This window comes from Giraffa tippelskirchi, chromosome 3, assembly GCF_054371585.1.
Source record: "Giraffa tippelskirchi isolate mGirTip1 chromosome 3, T2T-mGirTip1v1.2.pri, whole genome shotgun sequence".
NCBI lineage: Eukaryota > Metazoa > Chordata > Mammalia > Artiodactyla > Giraffidae > Giraffa > Giraffa tippelskirchi.
The window spans coordinates 26,832,289-26,853,121 of NC_137277.1; the positions used below are offsets into that span (position 1 = coordinate 26,832,289).

The window sequence follows — 20,833 nt, forward strand, 5'->3', positions numbered from 1 at the left end:
TAAATTACCGGAACCACGTGCTAGCATGTGCTAGAAACATCTCCATTAATCAAATTTACTAAAATCACTCTCATTATGGAGTTATCCATAAATCTCTTCATCTTGTTTTATGAATCGTTTTATCTGCATCATTTGACAGCTGACTACTCATTTCTCCTTAAAAAAATTTTCCCCCAATTTGATCTTTTCCTTGTTTTCCTCCCACTTTGCTGGTTGCTCCTTCTTGGTCTTCATTCTTCCTCTTGTCCCCACTTTCTTAACACCGGCAAGCTCAGTCCCGGGGCAACTCTTTTTCTTCATTGTTTATTCTTACTACCTAGTGACCATAACGTTAAATGCTAAATGAATGCTAACAATCTCCAAATTTCTAACTCAGTCTCTAGCCCAGACCTGAATTCTAGATTTGCAGTATTCAAATGCCCACTGGACAACTTCATCTGAATGTCTAATAAGCGCCTTAGGGCTTCCCTGATGGTCTAGTGGATAAGAATCCAACCGCTAATGCCAGCGTTCAAGCTCTGCTCCAGGAAGATCTCACATGCTGCAGCAACTAAGCCCAGTGTCCTAAAGCCCTCAAGCCACAACTATTGAGAACTCCTTAGAGCTGTTGCTTCACAACAAGAGAAGCCACCGCAATGAGAGAAACTCATTCACTGCAACTACAGATAGTTCCCACTCTCTACAACTGGAGAAAGCCTGCATGTAGCAATGAAGACCCAATGCAGCCAAAAATAAATAATTAAAGAAAAAAAAGGAACCTTAAACTTAACATGTCAAAGCTTGCTCCTTCTGGTCTTACCTAACTCATTAAATTACTGTGGTCAATTGCTCAGGCCCTAAATTCTACTTCAACCCAATCCATTGGCAAATCTACCTTCAGATTTGACCACTTCTCATCATCATCATCATGTTGCTCTGTGCCACCATTATCCATTGCCTGGATAAGTGCAGCAGCAGTATTTTCCAAACTGGCCTCCTACTTCCACCTGTGCCCCTTTACAATGCATTTTCCACACAGTAGTTAGGGTGACCCTTCTAAAAAAATCACATCAGTGTACACCTATGCTGAAAATACTTTGAATTCATTCTTCCAAAGTCCTTAACCGTAGCCTCCGCAGGACCAATATAATCAATCATCCTCTTACTTCTTTGACATCATCCTCTACTATTCTTCCTTCAGATATTTAAATGGCTCACTCTGCCCTCACCTCCTTAACATCTTTGTTCAAATGTTAGCTTCTTACTAAGACTTTCTTTACCTATCATATTGAAAACTGCAACACCCACTCACTACTTCTCTTGTTTCTTCCTCTATTGCACTTATCCTCATCTAAAACACTATCAGTTCAGTTCAGTCACTCAAGTCATGTCCGACACATTGCAACCCCATGGGCTGCACCATGCCAGGCTTCCCGGTCCATCACCAACTGCTGGTGCTTGCACAAACTCATGTCCATTGAGTTGGTGATGCCATCCAACCATCTCATCCTCTGTCACTCCCTTTCCCACCACCTTCAATCTTTCCCAGCATAAGGGTCTTTTCCAATGAGTCAGTTCTTCGCAGCAGGTGGCCAAAGTATTGGAGTTTCAGCTTCAGCATCAGTCCTTCCAATGAATTTTCAGGACTGATTTCCTTTAGGATGGACTGGTTGGATCTCTTGATGTCCAAGGGACTCTCAACAGTCTTCTCCAACACCACAATTCAACAGCATCAATTCTTCGGCACTCAGCTTTCTTCACAGTCCAACTCTCACATCCATACATAACTACTGGAAAAACCATAGCTTTGACTAGACAGACTTTTGTTGGTAAAGTAATGTCTCTGCTTTTTAATATGCTGTCTAGGTTGGTTGGTCATAGCTTTTCTTACAAGGAGCAAGTATTTTTTAATTTCATGGCTGCAATCACCATCTGCAGTGATTTTGGAGCTCAAAATATAAAGTCTGTCACTGTTTCCATTGTTTCCCCATCTATTTGGCATGAAATGATGGAACTGGATGCCATGATTTTTGTTTTCTGAATGTTGAGTTTTAAGCCAATTGTTTCACTCTCCTCTTTCACTTTCATCAAGAGGCTCTTTAGCTTTTCTTCACTTTCTGCCATAAGGGTGGTGTCATCTGCTTATCTGAGGTTATTGATATTACTCCTGGCAATCTTGATTTCAGCTTGTACTTCATCCAGCCCACCATTTTGCGTGATGTAGTCTGCACATAAGTTAAATAAGCATGGTGACAATATACAGCCTTGATGTACTCCTTTCCCGATTTGGAACCAGTCTGTTGTTCCATGTCCAGTTCTAACTGTTGCTTCCTGACCTGCATACAGGTTTCTCAAGAGACAGGTCAGGTGATCTGGTATTCCCATCTCTTTCAGAATTTTCCACAGTTTGTTGTGATCCACACAGTCAAAGGCTTTGGCGTACTCAATAAAGCAGAAGTAGATGTTTTTCTGGAACTCTCTTGCTTTTTTCATGATCCAATGGATGTTGGCAATTTGATCTTTGGTTCCTCTGCCTTTTCTAAATCCAGCTTGAACATCTGCAATTTCACAGTTCACATACTGTTGAAGCCTGGCTTGGAGGATTTTGAGCATTACTTTGCTAGCGTGTGAGATGAGTGCAATTGTGCAGTACTTTGAGCATTCTTTGGCATTGCCTTTCTTTGGGATTAGACTGAAAACTGACCTTTTCCAGTCCTGTCGCCACTGCTAAGTTTTCCAAATTTGCTGGCATATTGAGTGGAGCACTTCCACAGCATCATATTTTAGGATTTGAAATGGCTCAACTGGAATTCCATCACCTCCACTAGCTTTGTTCATGGTGATGCTTCCCAAGGCCCACTTGACTTCACATTCCAGGATGTCTAGCTCTAGGTGAGTGATCACACTATCATGGTTATCTGGGTCACGAAGATCTTCTTTTTTATAGTTCTTCTGTGTATTCTTACCACCTCCTTAATATCTTCTGCTTCTGTTAGGTCCACACTGTTTCTGTCCTTTATTGTGCCTATCTTTGCACAAAGTGTTCCCTTGGTATCTCTAATTTTCTTGAAGAGATCTCTAGTTTTTCCCATTCTATTGTTTTCCTCTATTTCTTTGCATTGATCACTAGGAAGACTTTCTCATCTCTCCTTGTTACTCTTTGGAACTCTGCATTCAAATGGGTATATCTTTCCTTTTCTCCTTTGCCTTAAGTTATTTGCCTCAGCCATTTGTAAGGCCTCTTCAGACAACCATTTTGCCATTTTGCATTTCTTTTTCTTGGGGATGGTCTTGATCACTGCCTCCTGTACAATGTCATGAACCTCCATCCATAGTCCTTCAGGCACTCTATCAGATCTAATCCCTTGAATTTATCACTTCCACTGTATAATCATAAGGGATTTGATTTAGGTCATACCTGAATGGTCTAGTGGTTTTCCCTTCTTTCTTCAATTTAATTCTGAATTTGGCAATAAGAAGTTCATGATCTGAGCCACAGTCAGCTCCTGGTCTTGTTGTTGCTGACTGTATAGAGCTTTTCCGTCTTCGGCTGCAAAGAATATAATCAATCTGATTTTGGTACTGACCATCTGGTGATGTCCATGTGTAGAGTCGTCTCTTGTGTTGTTGGAAGAGGGTGTTTGCCATGACCACTGCGTTCTCTTGGCAGAACTGTAGCCTTTGTCCTGCTTCATTCTTTACTCCAACGCCAAACTTGCCTGTTACTCCAGATATCTCTTAACTTTCTACTTTTGCATTCCAGTCCCCTATAATGAAAAGGACATCATTTTTGGACGTGAGTTCTAGAAGGTCTTGTAGGCCTTCATAGAATCATCCCACTTCATCTTCTTCAGCATTACTGGCTGGGACATAGACTTGGATTACTGTGATACTGAGTGGTTTGCCTTGGAAACGAACAGAAATCATTCTGTCATTTTTGAGATTGCACCCAAGTACTGCATTTCAGACTGTTCTGTTGAATATGAGCTACTCCATTTCTTCTAAGGGATTCTTGCCCACAGTAGTAGATATAATGGTCATCTGAGTTAAATTCACCCATTCCAGTCCATTTTCATTCACTGATTCCTAAAATGTTGATGTTCACTCTTGCCATCTCCTGTTTGACCACTTCCAATTTGCCTTGATTCATTGACCTAATATTCCAGGTTCCTATGCAATGTTCTTTACAGCATCAGACTACTTCCATCACCAGTCACATCCACAACTGGGCACTGTTTTTGCTTTAACTCCGTCTCTTCATTCTTTTTGGAGTTACTTCTCCACTGATCTCCCGCAGCATATTGGGCACCTACTGACCTAGGGAGTTCATCTTTCAGTGTCCTATCTTTTTGCCTTTTCATACTGTTCATGAGGTTCTCAAGGCAAGAAAACTGAAGTAGTTTGCCATTTCCTTCTCCAGTGGACCATGTCTTGTCAGAACTCTCTACCATGACACATCTGTCTTGGGTGGCCCTACAAGGCATGGCTCATGGTTTCATGGAATTAGACAAGGCTGTGGTCCATGTGATCAGTTTGGTTAGTTTTCTGTGACTGTGGTTTTCATTCTGTCTGCCCTCTGATGGATAAGGATAAGAGGTTTATGGAAGCTTCCTGATGGGAGAGACTGACTGTGTGGGAAACTGGGTCTTGTTCTGATGGGTGGGGCCATGCTCAGTAAATCTTTAATCCAATTTTCTGTTGATGGGCGGGGCTGTGTTCCCTCCCTGTTTGACCTGAGGCCAAGCTATGGCGACCTCCTTCATGCCATTATCTTCATTACCTCCACCATAAGGAGTCACTCAGTACCCCCCATCCCTGCACCAGGCCACCAACAACCCATGCCTCTGCTGGAGACTCCAGGACACTCACAGGCAAGTCTGGGTCAGTCTCTTGTGGAGGTCACTGCTCCTTTTTCCTGGGTCCTGGTACACACAAGGTTTTGTTTGTGCCCTCCAAGAGCCTGTTTCCCCAGTCCTGTGTAAGTTCTGGTGGCTCTGTGGTGGGTTTAATGGCAACCTCCTCCAAGAGGGCTTATGCCATACCCAGGTCTGCTGTACCCAGAGCACCTGTCCCTGCAGCAGGTCACTGCTGACCCATACCTCTGAAGAAGACACTCAAACACAGTTCTGGCTCAGTCTCTGTGGGGTCTCTGGGTCCTATATATTTCAGTAATTTATCTTATTTATTACTTGCCTTGCCTCACTAGAATGTAGGTTTCATGAGGGCAGGGATTTGTTTTGTTTGCTGTTGTACTTCCAGTGCAAAGAATGACAATGGTGCACAGCAGGTGCTCAAATATTTGTTAAACAAATGAATAAATGAAAAAATTTTCAGAGTAAAAAAACTAAAACCCATATAGAAAAATGTATAGTTCACAAATAAAATTGTTGTTTTTGTAGTTCAGTTGCTGTGTCCAACTCTGCAACCCCATGGACAGTAGCATGCCAGGCTTCCCTGTCCTTCACTATCTCCCAGTTTGCTCAGATTCATGTCCATTGAGTTGTTGATGCTATCTAACCATCTCATCCTCTGCCACCTTCTTCTCCTTTCTCCTTCAATCTTTCCCAGCATCAGGTCTTTTCCAATGAGTTGGCTCTTCTCATCAGGTGGCCAAAATATTGGAGATTCAGCTTCACCATCAGTCCTTCCAATGAATATACAAGGTTGATTCTGTTAGGAAATAAATATCACTAAATACACTCTAGTTTTAATATGAAATTTGCTATTACCTACTTCATCTATCCTGAAACTTTTCAATCACTGTAGTAGACATTCTGCACACATTATCTTTCTTTGAAGAACTTCTCTGCAGTTTCATGTTAAATCTATTCAGCTCATGCAATTTGACTAGTGAGGACTCCATCTCCCTAGGTCTGGGCATACAACCTGAACCCGACTGATCAGAGTCCTCTCTCTGGGACACATGCTAGTTTTTGGGAAGAAGAGACATCCTTTTCAACAGATGGAAAGACCATGCCTCAAAACAAAGTCAATATAAAAGGAGACAAAGAACATGCTGCAGGGGCAGCGAGGAACCCTAATTAGAGATACTATTTGAGTCTTAGATTCAATATTTCCTGGAGCCAGCATTTCCCAATTGTTTTATTTTTTCAGTTACATTAGCCAATAAATTCTATTTTTATAGAGGCTTGAGTTGGTTTCTATCACAAGAAACTGAAAGCATCCTATATATTCATCTACTTTCCCTCAAGAGCTATTTTATTTTCTCATTTTATTAGCCAATATTTCCTCATCTTTGAAGCCTGAAACATCCAACATCTGACTATTGGTTCTTACTCATTCAGGGGTCTGCCCTTCCCAAACCCTGCCCTCTACTTTTCTATGAAGATATTTCACATTTCAGAGATTTCTGGGAAGCCTGAAGCAGCCATTGTCTATTTTTTCGTAGAGTATTAATCTAAAAATGATTACATAAAGGAGTACACCAGAAAATTCGAATTTTAAATGTGTGTTAAATCTTGGTTTGGAAATGTGCAGCTGCTGCCCTCCTTTAAAATGCTAATTACTACTGCACAACAAAAATAAATATTCCTTGGTTCTGATACCGCATGTTAACAGATCACACAGGGCAGAGAAAGCCTGGGAGGACAAACACTTCGTAATAGACTTCAAAGAATAATCAAGAAAAAGTAACAAATGACTGAAATTTTCAAAACTATTATCCAAGAAAAATGTATCTTTCAAATAGGTTAGAACCACTGTTTCATGAAATATCCCTGATACCACAGATAATCTTGGGAAAAGAAGCTGCTATAGGGTAGGATAATTCAAAAGAACAACACTGATAATAAGTATAAAAAACTTCAGAAAATGGCCTGGTTCTATATGGCACTTGGCAATAATGTGAAAGTAAAAAACATAAAAATTTAAGAAAAAAATTAGAAATAGAGAGAGTGCTATGAAATTCAATCAGCTGCTAAAATAAGACTATTGGCAAAAAAAGGTATAGACTCCTGGTTCTAATGGGAGTCTTTTTCTGTCTCTTTCTGTACTTAATCTTCTCATGCTATATTTCACTATATATTCATATATATTTCACTACAGTGAAAATAATTAGGCAATAAGTGGCATGGATTACACTAACAGAAAGTTCTCCTCTATGCTAGAGACCCTAGGTGGCCTAGTTAGCATATATATGTGAGTACTGCTGAAACTCTTCATAGCTTTGTAGACTACAAACATGTTTAACTCAAGTTTTAAAATCTTAACTTACTTCAAAATAACATGTCTGCTTTCTACTCCTGTATTTTCAAATTAACACACAAACTGAGACAACATAAAAATAGGAACGAAGCCCATTCTGTCACTTTCTAGTCAAAGAAAAATTATTGTCACAATTAAATAAAACCATACATTTGCAATGACTGTTTTCCAGATGCCAGCAGAAGTATACTAGGCAGTGAAGTAGTGCAAAGAAATTTATTACAAACTACTAAGTAATGAAATTCGTAAGACTAAATTAAATAACACATTAACTAAAAAGTAAAAACTCTTTGTTCAAACAATCTATGCACTTACTTCATGACAGCCACCAAAGAAACAGTTATCAAAATAACATGCTAAATACTACAATGGAACCAAGTACAAGGGCCAATAGAAACATAGAGAAATAAGTAACTAATCTCCCTTAAATAAAAAAGAAAGAGAAGCCATTTTGGCTACCTTGAAAGAAACAGTTTATCTGACAAAATGTGGTAAAAACATTACAGGCAGAGTTAATAGCATATGCAAATGCATAGAGGCATAAAGATCACAGCATGCCCAAGGAGATAAAACTCAGGATTTGGAATTTCAGTAAATGATGTAAAGAGTAAACTATTAGCCAAAGAGTGAGTTGGAAATCTCTCCTCTGATTCCCAAAGGTAGTTAAGTGGGCAAGTAAGATTTCATTCATCCATCCATCCTTTCAACACACAATTTGAGTATTCTAAGGTGATGAGAATGTAGCAGATCATAAGACACTCCTGGTCCCTATGCTCCACTGCTTGAAATTTGGCAGAGGAAAAGAACCATTAAATATGTGTAACTGATGGGAATTCCCTGGCAGTTCAGTGGTTAGTATTCCTCGCTTCCACTATAGAGGACCTGGGTTAGATCCTCTTTGGGGAACTAAGATCCCACAAACCGTGTGACAAGGTCAAAAAAAAATAAAAAAACTGACAGAAGACTGATTTGCAAAGATAAGTTACAAGATAGTTGTCTACTTGGAGGTTACTGCTGATAAGGAATGGCTGTTATTTCTTTTTTTCTTTCCGCAGCCTTATAGTTTGTATGGTTAAGTAAGTCAAATTAGTACACTATACTATGTTACACATTTCACAATCCACAGAATTGTCTCTTTCACACAATTAACAGTTGAAAACTGCAAAACAATTTTTTTTAATGCTTTGTTTCTATCTTTAGAGAGACTTTTTTTTTTTAAATTGGAGTATAGTTGATTTACAATATTGTGTTACTTTCACTTAGGTATACAGCAAAGTGAATCAGTTATACATACACGTATGTGTGTGCTGTGCTAAGTTGCTTCAGTTGTGTCCGACTCTGCGACCTCATGGACCGTAGCCCTCCAGGATCCTCTGTCCATGGGATTCTCCAGGCAACAACACTGAAGTGGGTTGCCATGCCCTCCTCCAGGGGCTCTTCCCAAACCAGGGATCAAGCCCATGTCTCTGGTCTCCTGCACTGGCAGGCGGGTTCTTTACCACAAGCACCACCTGGAAGCCCACATACACATATATCCACTCTTTTTCTTAGTTTTTTGTAGATTCATTCCCCAATAGGCCATTACAGAGTATTGAGTAGAGGCTGTTACTTTCTCAGTGATAACAGCATGGGATAACACAACCTTGGTTTACAACTTTATCCCAGGCTTGAATATGATGTGATTCTCTCCAAGACTTTCTAAAATGAGGATTTAACATTTCAAACTCTGAGTACAAAAAAGATTTTAAAAATCATAGTTCAAGTTCACACATAATTGCAACCACACTGTAATCATATGTGACAAAAGAAATAGGATACCAGAAAAGTGTATAATGTGGAAATAACACGATATGACTAAAGACATTTCTGAGACATTTAAACTGAGACCTAAAGGATTAAAAAAGTTTATAAAGAGCAAAAAGGTCATCAAACTGAAAGAAACTAAGGAAATCCAGTATGGCCAAGCTCAGAGATTTGAGAAAGAGAATGGCCTGAGATGAGGATGGAATATAGATAAAGAACAAATCATATAGAGCCTTACAGGATACTAGGTCACAGTAAGGATGTTGGAACTCCACTCATACTTTGAAAAGCTTAGTTTGCGAGGATATGGAAAATGGGCTGTGCTGAGAAGGAAACAAGAGTATTTGAATGGAGACCAAAGGTAACCACATTAATGAGAGATGATTACATGCTAGCAGTGAGGATGGAAAGATGAAAATGAATTCAAGATATTTTGGAGATAAAATAAACAGTACTGGTGACTGAATGAAAAAGAGAGAATGAGGCTCAGGAAAAAGTCAAGCTTCCTGAACTGACCAAAAGTGAGGATGGTGGTATCACTTGTTGAGTATAAACAGGAGAGTGGTATGGGTAATATAATAATTTTTTTTTTCCCAGATAGTTTCCTCCATTTTTATTGAAAAGTCAGGCTTTTGTCAGTTTCCCATCAGGCCTCCCTTTCAGGCTTCCAGCAATGCAAAGAGGATCTTAACACTAAATGAGTATAAATTTCCACTTAGTCCAGCCTGTGGCCTATGTTTCAAGGGGACCCAACACGGGGAAGATTTTGGAGGCATGTTTTTCTCTTTCTAGCCCCTCCTCAAAGCTGGAGAAGGGGCTAGAAGGAGATAACCCTTCCTTTCCCCCGGTATTCAGTAAGCTTCATCCTTTCACCTCTTCTGCCTTGAAAAATTTGCTCTCTCAGGAAGTGTTGGTTGCTCAGTCTTGTCCAACTCTTCGCGATCCCATGGCCTATAGCCCACCAGGTTCCTCTGTCCATGGAATTCTCCAGGCAGGAAAACTGGAGTGGGTTGCCATTTCCTCCTCCAGGGGATCTTCCCCATCCAGGGATCGAACCTGGGTCTCCTGCATTGCAGACAGATTCTTTACCATCTGAGCCACCAGGGAAGCTCTTGCAGGAAATGAACTGACACACTCATCCACACTGAGGTTTACATGGTGGATAGGGCCTCACTGCTAACTTCTCTTGGGGTATTTTAAGTTCAAATGGTGTGAAATCCAAGAGCTGAACCAGGAAAACTGGAACTTTACACACCAGAAAGTAGACTGTGCCTTCTCAGAGTGCACATCTTTGGGGTTCAGCCATATGGCCTCACTTCTCACAGCCTCATGGCTGGATGAGCCCCATCTCCTTTTTGGGATGCTTTGCCTATGTTCTGCAATCCACAGGTTCTGGGGGGTCACACCCTCTCTTGGTTGTAAGGCTGCTTGATTCTTTATCCAAGGAGGAGACAATTACAATATTTTGCCCCAAAGCCCGCACCCGTCCCACCTGGGAGGGCTGACTGGGCTGGTGTCCCTTTGGTGGCCAGTTGCTCCTGGATCTCCAGATGAAAGCTCCAGGCCATGCCACTGATCTGAACCAGAACAACATTAACAAGAATAGAATAATAGAATTGATTTTAAATACCAAGGCAAACTACCTATGAGGTATTCAAGTGCACCATATGGAATATTTATTTGTAAAGGTATCTCATTATTTGGAATCTAACTGGTACAACCAACATGGAAGTTAGCAATGTGGATCAAAGTCCTCAAAGAATGAATGAAAAGAATGTTACTTTTACCACACTTTAAGAGCTTTGATATATTACCTCATATATAGTGTGATCCTACAATTATAAACTGGAGGAAAAGTAAATGGGCAAAAGAAAAGCTTTGGAGGCCTATATTAAAATGGCTGTTTAACAGTGATGGGATTTAGGATGACTTTATCTTTTTTTAATAGCCTTATTCTTAAGTAGTCTTCAGACTTCCCTGGCAGTCCAGTGGTTAAGACCTCCCACTTCCAATGCAGGAGGTTCTGGTTCTACCCCTGTTCGGGGGACTAAGATCACATATACGGTTGGTGAAGCCAATCAAAAAAAAAAAAGAAGGAAGTCTAAAGATGCTGGGTTTTTTGTTTGTTTTTGCAATAAACATGTAAAATTAATAAAGGAAAGGGAGAAATCCAAACTGTAGGCCTATATCCCTTTAAAAGTGGCTCAAGAGCTAAAGATAAACCTTGATTTACTTGCATTTCATCTCAGAAAAAGCTTGATATATCAAGCATTCATTAATATTATCATTTACCTAACCAAATATTTTTGTTTTTTTTCCTAATGTGGCTGCATGTGGTCTTAATTGCAGCATGCAGGATCTTAGTTCCCTGATCAGGGATTGAACCCAGGTGTACTGAATTGGGAGTGTGGAGGCTTAACCACTGGACAATCAGGGAAGTTTTTAAGAGTATTTTTTTTGAAATGCAGTTGATCAAAAAAATCTGAAATGGAATACTGAAAAAGAGGAAAATCAATGTGAAGGGATAATTCACTTTTAATTATATACAATTGGCCCCCTGGAGAAGGGAAAAGCTACCCACTCCAGTATTCTGGCCTGGAGAATTCCATGGACTGTATAGTCTATGGGGTCTCAAAGAGTCAGACACAACTGAGCAACTTTCACTCACTCACTCACTCACTCACTCACTCACTCACTCATGGAGATAGTAAAGGACAGGGGAGCCTGGCATGCTACAGTCCATGGGGTCACAAAGAGTTGGACACATCTTAACTACTGAACATGTTATATATACACCATGAGAACATGTTATATATACACCATGACAGTATATTAGATCTGTTGAAGTTGAATGCTAAAATACAAGAGTGATGTATTTCAGGACTAGGAGATCAAAGTGTGGATCCATTCCAGAAAGCTTATTATTACTATAACTTGCATGAAACAGTACTTTTACGGAATTCCCTAACGGTCCAGTGGTTAACACTCCACGCTTTCCCTGCGGGGGCACAGGTTCAGTCCATAGTCAGGGAACTAACATGCCACAACCTTGCATCACAGTCACCAAAAAAAAAAGAATAACAGTTTTTTTAGGCAAAGTAAATAGGATTTTGGAGGCTGTACCCTAGCCAGAGACAGTTTAAAGAAAAAAGAAAGTAAATGAATGTTCATAAGAAACTTGTAAGCGTTCATCATTGATTTAATGTGATTCAATTTCTTGCCAGCAGCATAACTTTATAAAAATGGCAACCTACATTACATTTGGCAAATGGTAGGGTTAGGGCAATATGAAAATCAAGGCAGGAGAGAGACAGTTTCTCAAAACACAAAACAATACTATCCCTAGAGAATTCTGGTTCCTTTCCCCCAATACAGGAAGGTCTGTCAGATTCCTCAGATATATTGGTATAGGGTGCACACCTCTCCACGACCCACCTGTTTGTCCATCCGTTTTTCTAAGCTACTCTCACATACAGTTCTTTTAAAAATTGTTAGGGGACTGGGATAAAAGCCCATGAATGAGCTTTTTCATCATGTGTTACAAATACATCTTCATTAGATACTCCTTTCTCCTCTCAATAACTAATTGGCCAACAACAAACTTGACTCCAGACAAACTCTCCTGGGAGCAATGAGACACTTAATAAAAAAAAGTCCATATACAATACAAATTCATCTCAAGATTCAAAAAGAATCATCTTTGTGATGAAGCAAAATGGTTTCAAGTTCAGATGGCTTATAAGAGCTGTTCTGCCACACTGTTCTGGAGAAAAACAAAGCTTTGAAAAGGCATGATCCTTAAGCTAAAAAAAAATCCCTCGAGACTGTTGCTTATTGGAAAAAGATAGTGAAGTGAAGTGAAAGTCACTCAGTCGTGTCCAACTCTTTGCAACCCCAAGGACTATACAGTCCATGGAATTCTCCAGGCCAGAATACTGGACTGGGTAGCCTTTCCCTTCTCCAGGGCATTTCCCCAACCCAGGGATCGAATCCACGTCTCCCACATTGCAGGCGGATTCTTTACCAGCTGAGTCACAAGGGAAACCCAAGAATACTGGAGTGGGTAGCCTATCCCTTCTCCATCAGATCTTCCCGACCCAGGAATCGAATCAGGGTCTCCTGCATTGCAGGTGGATTCTTTACCAACTGAGCTATGAGGGAAGCCTGGGAGAAAGATATTAACAGACAAAAAACAAGCAAAAAACCTCTACAACCTTTAAAGTAGTAACTTTGTATATAGTATTTTTCTTTAAAAAAATAACAAAAAAACAACCACCAAATAAAAGGCTGACTTACTGCTCAGAATCTACCAATATGTTATCCACCACCCCCATTTACTCTGCAAAGTGGGAGAAAGAAATATTTCCATTATTTTAAATAATTATTGTTAAACTCAGTTCATTAAAGTGTAACGGTTTTCAATACAGTATCTTTTAAGAAATAAAGAACAAACCATATTATTAAGCAACGCCTGAGGAATGTAATTCCCCAACCCCTCCCCAATCCAAAATGCAGAAAAAAACGTCTAATACAAATGACTCAGTTTCTTCAAACCTAAATAACAGTGGGGGTGTGGGGTAGGAGGAGAGCACCTACAGATGATGAGATGCTTAAGAGACATAGAGAAAGGAAAGGGAGAAAGGGAAAGATATACCCAAATGAATGCAGAGTTCCAGAGTATTGTAGCTGAAATAAGAATGCCTTCTTAAATGAAGAAAGCAAATAAAAAGAGGAAAATAACAGAATGGAACAGACTACAAATCTCTTCAAGAAAACTGTAAATATCAAGGGAACATTTCATGCAAGGATGGGCACGATAAAGGACAGAAATGGTAAGGACCTAAGAAAAGCAGAAGCGATTAAGAAGAGGTGGCAAGGATACACAAAAGAACTATACAAAATAGGTCTTGAAGATCCAGATAACCACAATGGTGTGGTAACTCATCTAGAGCCAGACATCCTGGAGTGTGAAGTCAAGTGGGCCTTAGAAAGTACTACTACGAACAAAGTCAGTGGACGCGATGGAATGCCAGCTGAGCTATTTCAAATCCTAAAAGATGATGCTGGTCAAGTGCTGCATTCAATATGCCAGCAAATTTAGAAAACTCAGCAGTAGCCACAGGACTGGAAAAGGTCAGTTTTCATTCCCATCCCTAAGAAGGGCAATGCCAAAGAATGTTCAAACTACTGACAACTGCACTCATTTCACATGCTAGCAAGGTGATGCTCAAAATCCTTCAACCTAGGCTTAAGCGGTACGTGAATTGAGAACGTCCAGAGGTATAAGATGGATTTAGAAAAGGCAGAGGAACCAGAGATCAAATTGCCAACATTCGCCGGATTACAGAGAAAGCAAGGGAATTCCAGAAAAACATCTACTTCTGCTTCATTGACTATGCTAAAGCCTTTGACTGTGTGGATCACAACAAACTAGAAAATTCTTAAAGAGATGGGAATACCAGACCTCCTTACCTGCCTCCTGAGAAACCTGTATGCAGGACAAGAAGCAATAGCTAGAAATGGACACGGAACATCTGACTGGTTCAAATTTGGGAAAGGAGTACAGCAAGGCTGTATATTGTCACCCCACTTATTTAACTCATATGCAGAGTACATCATTCGAAATGTCAGGATGGATGAATCACAAGCTGGATTCAAGAAATATCAACAACCTCAGATATGCAGATGATATCACTCTAATGGCAGAACATGAAGAGTAACCAAAGAGCCTCTGGATGAGGGTGAAAAACCAGAGTGAAAATGCTGGCTTAAAACTCAACATTCAAAAAACTAAGATTATGGCATCTGGACTCATCACCTAATGGCAAACAGATGGGGGAAAAGTGGAAGCAGTAACAGATTTTATTTTCTTGGGCTCCAAAAATCACTGTGGACAGTGACTGCAGCCATGAAATTAAAAGACTCTTGGTCCTTGGAAGAAAAGCTATGACAAAACCAGACAGTGTATTAAAAAGTAGAGACATGTACTTTGTCAACAAAAGTCCATATAGTCAAAGCTATGGTTTTCCCAGTCATGTACGGATGTGAAAGTTGGACCATAATGAAGGCTGAACACCAAAGAATTGAAGCTTTCGAATTGCGGTTCTGAAGAAGACTCTTGAGAGTCCCTTGGACTGCAAGGAGATCAAACCAGGCAATTCTAAAGGAAACTGACCCTGAATATTCATTGGAAGGACTGATGCTGAAGCTGAAACTCCAATATTTTGGCCATCTGGTGTGAAGAGCCAACTCATTAGAAAAGACCCTGATGTTGGGAAAGATTGAATTCAGGCGGAGAAAGGGATGATAGAGGGCAAGATGGTTAGATGGCATCAGCGACTCAATGGACATGACTTTGAGCAAGCTCCAGGAGATGGTGAAGGACAGGCAAGCCTGGCTTGCTGCAGTCCATGGGGTCACAAAGAGTTGGGACACAATTGAGTGGGTGAACAACAACAACAACTCGTAGGTCTTGCAGGTCTTCATAGAACCGTTCGACTTCATTGGCTTTAGTGGTTGGGGCACAGTCTTGGACTAGTGTGATGTTAAATGGTTTGCCTTGGAAACAAACAGAGCTCATTCTGTCGTTTATGAGACTGCACCCAAGTACTGCATTTTGGACTCTTTTGTTGACTATGAGGACTACTCTATTTATTCTAAGGAATTCTTGCCCACAGAAGTAGATATAATGGTCATATGAATTAAATTCGCCCATTCCCATCCATTTTAGTTCACCAACTGCTAAAATGTCTATGTTCACTCTTGCCATCTCCTGAAATAAAAGTTTACTATTCTTCATAGTAAGTGTGTGCTTAGTCGCTAAATTGTGTTCGACTCTTTTGGGACCCCATGGACCATAGTCTGCCAGGCTCCTCTGTTCAGAGGATTTTCCAGGCAAGAATACTGGAGTGGGTTGCCATTTTCTTCTCCAGGGGACCTTCCCAACCCAAAGATCAAGCCCGCAGCTCCTGCATTGCAGGTGGATTCTAAACTTTCTTCAAAACATATCAATTTTTTTTTACTAAACAGTTTATGTTACTACAGGGTACTACTGCTGTATCCTAATTAGAAATGTCTATCAAAAATTCTAAGCAACAGTTAAAATTAAGGGTTGGCCCTTAACCATCATTTGTGTGGAAAATTTATTCAGTTAATAGAAAATTTTCAACAAGTAACTTAGAAATAAATATTTGTGGCTAAAACCAATTAAAAAGCAATCAGAGCCTTCTTTCCTATGAGGACACAGTGAGAAAACTACAGCCATCTATGAACCAGGCAATGGGTTCTCATCAGACACTGAATCTGTCAGCCTCATGATCTTGGACTTCCCAGCTTTTAGAACAGTGGAAATATATATTTGTTGTTAAACCCACTCAACCTGTGGTATTTTTGTTATAGCAGCCTGAGCAGACTAAGAGAGAACAGACGTGGCTGACACCACCTCTTCTCTCCTCTTTTTCTCTTGAAAGCAGCCTCGATGCCCAGAGTTCTGAATATTAATTTTTAACCATGAGGTATATTGTAAGAAGTCCAGAGTCTTGGCCTGGACTTTGATGCCAGCACCCTCTATTTCCAAACTTCTTGCTGTGAGGAAAAACTTAAACAAACATAGAAAAAACCCTAACAAACTAACAACCACAGAAACAATCAGAGAGGGAATTCCCCGGTGGTCCAGTGTTCCACTTCAGGGGGCACAGGTCCAATTTCTCACTGGGGAACTAAGATCCTTCAAGCTGTGTGGAACAGTCAAAAAAAAAAAAGAGAGAGAGAATCATGGTGCTAACATGATTTTTAAGTAGTCTGCAATATTCTGATAATAGTTTCAATGATCTTAATATTTCAAATTTTTAAATGCCTAAATATTTCTAGAATATCTAGTACATACAGGACAATGCAGCCAAAGTGTCTGTAATAACTGTATTTAGGAGAAGTCAGTTTTTCTGTATATGCCTAAGTCAAAGGACTCACTGAAGAACTTTCTGGAAGTTGTAGCATAACTTGGTACCAGCAGTAAATAAGGACAATAACTTGAATGTACAAAAGAGAATTTTAAATAGCTAGCCTCGGCAATTTGACCTTTAGTATATTTATCTATCCACCATCCAACCAAACAAAAAATATCTAGTACCTACTGCACCCCTGTAATCTAGTGGGAGAATTAAAGCAATAGGTTAGTCAAACACAACACTGAAAGTACTATGAAAGGAGGATAGTATGCTATGGCAAGATACAAAATGGGTACAATCCATACTTCAGTGTCATAAAAGGCATTCCAGAATTGAAACCTGAAAGATGAATAATGGTAGCCAGGCAATCAAACAGAAAGAGAGTGCCATGCAAAGAGGCAGCTTTTAAGAAGGCCTGGAGAAACTACTTTTTACATAACAAACTCAGGTGTTCAGCATGGCTCTAAAAGGAAAAGATTAGACCAGTAAAGTCAGAAGCAGCCAGATTACAAGGCCTTCTATGTTAGGAACTTTAGTCAATTCAAGAACAGATTTTAGACAGATCCACTAAAAGCTTTTAAGTGTGGAAATGATCTGATCATATTGCCATTTCGGAGAGATCCTGGCACAGTGTGATGGACAGTGTTTAGGCTGGCAATACAAGATGCAAATAGATCATTTATGGGACAGTGTGAGTTGCCCATTTATTTATTCAGAAATATTCAAAGGGTATTTCTCATGTGCCAGACCTGGTATTCAGTTTGAATGAAAGAAGCTCCAGCTCTTCAGAGTAGTAAACATTACTTTCAGAGTTGTAAAAATAATTTTGAAAAGTAAAGAGATTCCAGATATATTTAGGAGTTGAAAACAAAAGAAGGCAGCAATGGGGATGAAGGAGAGAGAACAGTTAAGAATGATGACATGGTTTCTGGCTAGGTAGACAGTGGTATCCACTCCGGAAGAGGATGAGCAAAGCAAGCTTGTGAGTTAAGTTCTGTTTTGGACATGCTGGGAGACATTCATGTCCAATAAGCAACAGTAATATGTATCTGAAACTCCAGAGAGAGAGATCTGGACTTAAAAGGCTGTTCTTAGTAGGCTATCAGCTCCATGAAGGAAGAATTTTGTTTTACTCACCACTGTATCCCAATAGCCACAGTACCAGGCACACAGCTGGCCTTCAATAAATATCTGTTACATGAATGAATGAGATACACATTTTGCAATGGTCAACAAAATGGTCACTGAACTGATCAGAATGGATTATATGAGCTAGGCAGCATACAGGGTGAGAACTTAAGGGGATCTTAGAAAAAGCACCAAAGAACACCAACACTAACGACTGTAAGAATCCACAGAAAAGCAAGAGGAAAACCAAGAGATTTCAAAGTTAGAGAGCCAAAATATAATGTTTCTTACAGAATGAGTGACCAAAAGAGACAAATGTTGCTAAGAAGTATGAAGAGTAAGACAGAAAATAGAAGAAAGACATCTGAGAGTGTTATTCACTTTTGTGAATTTTCTTACTCGTTTTTTCCTTCTTTTTGGTTTTTGTTTTTTGGTTGAGCCACACAGAACTTGGTCCTCCTACTAGGGATCAAACCGTGCCTCTGCAGTGAATACATGGAGTTCTAACCACTTAGTGCCAGGGAATTCCCATCACTTTTGTGAATTTTCAAGAATACGAGAGAAGGAGAAATTCTATTATGCCTAACATTTCATATCTAAATAATGACTCTACATATCTAAATAATGAGATGGACTGCTTACCCTTTTATAAACTTGTTTGTTCTATCTAACATGCCTGCCTCTTTACTCTGTATCACCTCACTTTATTTCCTGTGCAACACCTATCACAATCTGTAATCAACTGGTTTGTTATTACAATATGAACTGTAAGAAAGAAAGGGCTACTTTTCTTGTCTGATCTGTTTGTGGACACATTCCCAGAGTCTAGAATAGTGCCTGGCTCAATAAATATTTCTTTTTTCTGATCATTCATGTGTCTTGTTTATCTACCTATGGGAATGGGATAGAGAAGAACTAAAAGATCATGGAGATTCCTCTCAGCCCTTAAAAAAATACCTGCAGGAAAAGCAAGTAAAAATACATTTTAGGGACTTCCCTGGCAGTTCAGTGATTATGGCTCCGTGCTTCCAATGCAGGGGGTGTGGCTTCTATCTTGGTCAAGAAACTAAGATCCCACATGCTTCCTAGTGTGGCCAAAACATAAATTTAAAAGAAATCAAGATTTTAAAAGAAAAAACATTTTAAAGCATAGTAACAGAATCGAGAAACACAAAAACCCCAAATCCATCCCTTATAGAGGATCTAATCAGCAGGACCGCAAATTACAAGGAAAAAATTCTTCTTAGGCTCTATATTCCTAGTGGATCAGGTAAGCAATCAGAAACAAGGTATCCTAAAATATATGTAAGACTGAAAAAAAAGTTGCCAGAGAAAACATTAAATGGAGGGTAGTTTCTCAATTTCTGCATTTCAAAGCTTAAAAGGGGAAAAATAATCCCTTACACTTTTATACTGTAATCTTAAAAAAAATTTAGACAATTTTAATTGCTTTGAGAACTCAGGTTTAAATTTCTATTTATAGAAAAGTAGTTAAACTGCAATAATTTCTTCCTTTCCAGATGAGTGCCATTAGTTCACTATAAAAACATTAACTTACTCATCTCTATAACCAACACACACTCTGTTCTAAAAAATGAATTCACAGACTTCCCTGGTAGTCCAGAGGTTAAGACTCTGCGCTTCCATTGCAGGGGGTGTGGGTTCAATCCCTGCTTTGAAAACTAACATCCCATATGCTATGCAGTACAGCAAAAAAAAAAAGCAAAACACGAACTCAAATGGAATACTAGATATTAGAAAATGTTCTCTTATGTAAATAAAATTGTGACTATATGGTAGAATGCTTTAATTTTTAGGATAAGTACTTTAAGTACTAAAGGGCAAAGTGTCATAACATTTGCAATGTACTTTGAAATGGTTCACAAAGTAAAAATATGTGTATGTATATATGTTGTGTGTATATATATGTGTGTGTGTGTATACATAAAATTTGTTGTTGCTGTTTAGTCACTAAGTTGTGTCCAACTCTTTGTGATCTCATAGACTGCAGCACACCAGGCTTCCCTGTCCTTCATATCTCCTGGAGCTTGCTCAGATTCATTCATCTCATCCTCTGCCACCCTCTTCTCCTTTTGCCTTCAATCTTTCCCAACATCAGGGGCTTCTCCACTGAGTCAGCTCTTCACATCAGGTGGCCAAAGTACTTACTGGAGCTTCAGCATCAGTCCTTCCAAAAGATTTCCTTACATTTAAGACTTTGATCCATTTTATTTTTGAGTATGGTGTTAAGAGAATGTTCTAATCTCATTATTTTACATGTAACAGTCCAGTTTTCCCTGCACCATTTATTGAAGAGACTGTCTTTTCTCCACTGTATATTCTCGCCTTTGTCATAGACTAAGTGACCACTAACTGAATAGCAAGGAGAGATAAGAAAGCCTTCTTTGGTGATCAATGCAAAGAAATAGAGGAAAACAATAGAATGGGAAAGACTAAAGATCTCTTCAAGAAAATTGGAGATACCAAGGGAACATTTCATGCAAAGATGGGCACAATAAAGGACAGAAATGGTATGGACATAACAGAAGCTGAAGATATTAAGAAGAGGTGGCAAGAATACACAGAAGAACTATACAAAAAAGATCTTCGTGACTCAGATAACCATGATGGTGTGGTCACTCCCCTAGAGCCAGGCATCCTGGAGTGTGAAGTCAAGTGGACTTGACTACATCACTACAAACAAAGTTAGTGGAGGTGATGGAATTCCAGCTGAGCTATTTCAAATCCTAAAA

At 39.5% G+C, this 20,833-nt stretch overlaps 1 protein-coding gene across 22 annotated transcripts in view; it reads right to left on the reverse strand.

Moving 5' to 3' along the window:
* SPAG9 (sperm associated antigen 9) overlaps positions 1-20,833 on the reverse strand; it is a 155,518-nt gene that overhangs the window by 123,295 nt on the left and 11,390 nt on the right. For 4 of the 22 annotated variants that reach the window (XM_081583311.1, XM_081583310.1, XM_081583309.1 and 1 more), the window contains exon 2: positions 5,173-5,649. The exons of the other annotated variants lie outside the window; for them this stretch is intronic. The gene's annotated coding sequence lies outside the window, so the exon portion shown is untranslated. The remainder of the gene's footprint in view (positions 1-5,172; positions 5,650-20,833) is intronic. 22 annotated transcript variants of the gene reach the window in all.